Below are 5,226 nucleotides of genomic sequence, written 5' to 3' on the forward strand. Positions count from 1 at the left end.
CCGATGCCAGTGCTTTTGTAGTTACATTGTATATGTTGTGTTGCCCTATTATGAATGTTCTTTTATTCCCTTTTCTTCTCATGTACTTAATGATCTGTTGAGCTGCTCGCAGAAAAATACTTTTCACTGTACCTCGGTACACGTGACAATAAACAAATCCAATCCAATCCAATCCGGTCAGTGGTGTTGTGTGGAAAGTAGGATTCCGTCTGTGGAACTCCGTGTCCCATACTCTATATGTTCAGAGTGACCATTGCACAGTCCTTGTGGAGACAAGGCCCCATCTTCACATTGAGGATTCGCTCCATCGGGTTATTTGACACTACCACCCTGCTAAATGCAATCAATTTTGAAATATAATTCATGTATATTTCAGTCTCTGACACTGTATGACAGAGTCAGATTCATTCCATATTTATAATATTCCGGTAATTCCTAGGATTGTTGCACATCTACTGTAACAATCTGTCTTTGGGATTCAGTTGGGATTCAGTTTGGGACTGTCTGAGAGTCTGTCATTCATTCAGCATCTTTCATTCTCTGAAAATCTGTGTGAAGGTCGAAGTAAATCTGTAATGATCAATCTCTGATATTGTTATTGAGTGGATTAAATCATTATGTTATTTGCCAGTTTCCGTTATAACGTCTGCATATCAGAATCATGACAACACTTTCAGTGGCATTGCACTTGTGTGTCCGTTGGGGGAGGGGCATATAGGCATTTGGGTGGTGAATGAATCTTTACCTCTCAGTCTCTGATGTGCACAGTAAGAAGTCTGACAACACCAGGTAAAAGTCCAACAGGTGTGTTTCAAACATTGGCTTTCGGAGCGCTGCTCCTTCCTCAGGTGTATGAAGAGATATGTTCCAGAAACATATATATTGACAAAGTCAAAGATGCAAGAAAATGCTTTGAATGCGAGCATTTGCAGGTGATTAAATCTTTACAGATCCAGAGATAGGGGTAACCCCAGGTTAAAGAGGTGGGAATTGTCTCAAGCCGGGACAGTTAGTAGGATTCCGCAATCCCAGGCCAGATGGTGCGGGGCGAATGTAATGGGACATGAATCCAAGGTCCCGGTTGAGGCCGGACTGATGTGTGCGGAACTTGGCTACAAGTTTCTGCTCGGCGATTCTGCGTTGTCGCGCGTCCCGAAGGCTGCCTTGAAGAACGCTTACCCGGAGATCAGAGGCTGAATGCCCTTGACTGCTGAAGTGTTCTCCGATGTGTTCTCTGGTGTGACATGTGAATATTCGATTCATTCTCTACCTGCAGTCTCTGTTCCTGTGTGTGGCACAGGTCTCCCCAGACCAACGAGCCAGCCGCTGATTTAATCTCACTTAAAACAACTTTTAATTGCGTCCCAAAGCCCATCAGTTTCCCCACAATTATAAATCAGAAATGTTAATGAACAATGTGACATTTATCTCTCTGTTCTGGTGATGATCAGAAGCAGTGATGTCAGTTTTCACCACTCACCAAGTCGGTCTGTGGATGCGCCTCGCCAATCACGTGGGTAATGTAATTCTGCCAGTCAGTGGGTTCAGTTGGCATTTTAGGAGAAATTCGAAGCCATCATGACTTCATCAGTGGCCTCATGGTTAAGGTGTGTGTGATGTCAATCATGATGTGATCAAATGTGTGTCTGTTTCTCTCTTTCCGCGGGGAGTTTTCAGGCTGAGGAGAAACATGTTGGACATGGTCTGGGAATGTTTCACTCCGGTCCATTCCCAACATTTCCTGATCTGATGGGATGGGCTTTTCCTTCCAATCGTTGCAGGAAACTTTATTAATATTGATTAATATCGGTTAATTATCATTTATTAAGTATTGTTTTATACGTTTTGTGTAGTTTATTTAAAAATGCTGATTACCAGACGCGATAAAATTTTACTTTCATTCCTTAAACAGCCAAATTGGGTGAAAACCATCAATGAGAGGCAATGGGAGCCCCGGTCTTTTGTGTGGTCAGTGGTTTGTTTATGGAGCTGAGTAAATATTCCGGAGCAGAGCCGCTGCGAGCGGGGTTCGAACCTCCGCGGGGATACAATAATGTGCGTTTGCCGTTTCTGCCCACACATCTGGATAGGAATGGAGCTGCTGCTGCCCGGGGAGCGAGACAAGCAAGAAGCACAGATATTGACCAACTGCACCCGCTCCAAACAGATTCCCCAAATTACTGAACAAAACAAAAACTGATCTTTTATGGAATTATGACCTTCTCTCTGAAATCAATATACCAACACCTCTTGAAGATTCGATTTGCTGTAACAATTCACTCTGAACTGTCTCAATGTCAGCCGTAATTCCTTCCCAGCTCTCAGACAGGCGCTGACTGGTTAGAAGTTTGCTTCACTTTTCAAGGTCCGGCTCAATAAAATCAATCACAGGCCCATGATCTGCTTTCCTCCTGTTCTCAGACACATCCACTTTCTACAAGGGCGCACTAACTGGTTTTCAGAGTAAGAGTCAGACTGCAGTCACCTCGTTCTCTCTCGATGCCTTTATCTCAGAGCCACCTCACAACAAGGAATGGAACTTCTCACAGAGCCAAGAATGGAATAGTTTGTCGATTCTTCCACTGATTCAGGACCGCCCATCACCAGGACGTATTCGTCCAAAAGAGTTGGGATGAGATGGGGCTGAGTTTCACTGTTTATCCAATCAGTCCCCGGAGAAGCACAAAAACAGTGAGTGAGGGAGAGAGAAAGAAACAAAGAAACAGATAGAGAGATAAAATATGTTACATTTCTGCCACGATCTTTTTACCCAGAAATACATTCAGCTGAATGAAAGCAAACCACGTTTCCATCTTTATATTTCGTTCAGTTTCCCCCAAAAATGTTACATATCGGACTGAACTCGATGAACGTTCCAACCGTTTATTTACAGCCAATCAGAATTCCGAAGTCAGCGAGGAGTTGAACAAACACTTCGAATCACAGTCGAGCAGGGCTCGAACCTGCGCGGCGCAACCCCATTGTATTTCAATCCCAACGCCTTAACCACTCCGCCATCACAGCTGTGTCCAGTGTGTCATTCATTAGTAATTTGGTCGATAGAATACATTCTAAAACCAGTCTGGAATCACTGCAGGAAGTTATTGCATTCAAGCGATCAACGGGACCCCGGGGTTTATGTGAGGAGGGGTTGAATCTTCGTGGAAAATGACCATTGGATTTGGAGAGAAGCCTTGAGAGACTCGAAAACCTCAGCTCCCCAAACGCACAATTCCACTGATTAAATAGTTTGTGGAACAACATCAGTTACATTGGAAATATATTAGAAATTCAAATGGAACAGGACCACACTTCCCAGTTTGGAAGAAAATTAAAATGGTGAAATCTAGAAATTACAGCACAGAAGGAGACCTGTGCAGGCCGAAAGGTCACATGATGACCTGATGGCGCATCTAACATGATCACGTGCCGGGATTCCGGCCGTTCTCCCCGGATCGCGGTCAGAGCACAAGCCAGGAGCCGCTGCTCAATTATTAAATCAGTTACTTTCATTCCAACTCCTTGGTCGCCAGTCATTGAGAGAGCAGAATTTCTACATGGTGTCAGGAGTGGGCAGTATGGCAGAAGGATTCCACCGCATCAACATCCTTGGAATATAGAATCGTACAATCACCAACTCAGAAGGAGGCCATTCGGCCCAACGAGTCAATACTAACCCTCCGAATGAGCACCGCCGCTACTCTCAACAGGAAGTAGTTTAGTAGCTAATGCAGCCCCAGCTCGGCTAGCTCAGTCAGTAGAGCATGGGACTCCTAATCCCAGGATCGTGGGTTCCAGCCCCACGTTGGGTGCGTCTATATTATTATCTGAACATATTGATGCTGAACGAACTGTTTTGACAACAGGAACACAAGGTTATGTCACTGGACTGGGAATCCAGAGACCTGGTGGCAAGACTTTAATAAATCTGGAATAGAAATTTCGTCTCAGCAATGGCGCAGAATGATTCTGCTTCAGAGGGGCCAGAGAGCTCAGTTACACAGCAGAGAGCACGGTTACACAGCAGGGTATACATTTACAAACAGGGAATATCTGTGTGCAGCAGGAAACACATTTTCGTAAATAACCAGTTTTTCCATCTCAGTATCTTGCTGGTTTGCTCGGCACCTTTTCTGTGTGTCATTGTGTGTGTGTCCTGATAGTCTCTTCCTGCTGTTCTGTGTGTCTTTCTCTGTCTGTCACAGCCGTGCTGATGTTACGTATTAATCTCACTTTTCCCAAACAGTCATTGTGATTGATAGATACAGAAAGATTTCCACACTGACATTCAGTACCAATGTTTGATAGAAACTGAATCCCACCCTCACATACAGTACCAGATATTGACTCATATTGAAGGAACCCTGCTCTCACAAACTGTTCCACAGACTGAGTTGCAGAGTGTTCCCTCCACTCGCGAACACTACCTGTGATTTACAGACATAGAACAAATCTCAGTCAGGTGAGTAGCAGAGTTTGATGGGTACGACATGGATTCCACAATCATCTTCTCTCCGCCACATAACCAGACACAGTCGGCACTTGGTGTCTGTGGTCCAGATAAGAACATAAGAACTAGGAGCAGGAGTAGGCCATCTGGCCCCTCGAGCCTGCTCCACCATTCAATGAGATCATGGCTGATCTTTTGTGGACTCAGCTCCACTTTCCGGCCCTAACACCATAACCCTTAATCCCTTTATTCTTCAAAAAACTATCTATCCTTATCTTAAAAACATTTAATGAAGGAGCCTCTACTGCTTCACTGGGCAAGGAATTCCATAGATTCACAATGCTTTGGGTGAAGAAGTTCCTCCTAAACTGTGTCCTAAATATACTTCCCCTTATTTTGAGGCTATGCCCCCTAGTTCTGCTTTCACCTGCCATTGGAAACAACCTGCTCACATCTATCCTATCTATTCCCTTCATAATTTTATATGTTTCTATAAGATCCCCCTCATCCTTCTAAAATCCAACGAGTACAGTCCCAGTCTACTCAACCTCTCCTAGTAATCCAACCCCTTCGGCTCTGGGCTTAACCTAGTGAATCTCCTCTGCACACCCTGCAGTGACAGTAAGTCCTTTCTCAAGTAAGGAGCCCAAAACTGAACACAATACTCCAGATGTGGCCTCACTAACACCTTATATAATTGCAGCATAACCTCCCTAGCCTGAAACTGCATCCCTCTAGCAATGAAGGACAAAATTCCATTTGCCTTCTTAATCACC

The 5,226-nt window shown here is 44.4% G+C and overlaps 1 non-coding gene across 1 annotated transcript; it reads left to right on the forward strand.

Annotated features, from left to right (window-relative positions):
• Positions 1-3,739: 3,739 nt before the first annotated feature.
• trnar-ccu (transfer RNA arginine (anticodon CCU)) lies at positions 3,740-3,812 on the forward strand. The gene has a single exon. It is a non-coding gene; the product is annotated as a tRNA-Arg (tRNA).
• Positions 3,813-5,226: the final 1,414 nt, after the last annotated feature.

This window comes from Scyliorhinus torazame, chromosome 24 (genome assembly GCF_047496885.1).
Source record: "Scyliorhinus torazame isolate Kashiwa2021f chromosome 24, sScyTor2.1, whole genome shotgun sequence".
Classification (NCBI taxonomy): domain Eukaryota; kingdom Metazoa; phylum Chordata; class Chondrichthyes; order Carcharhiniformes; family Scyliorhinidae; genus Scyliorhinus; species Scyliorhinus torazame.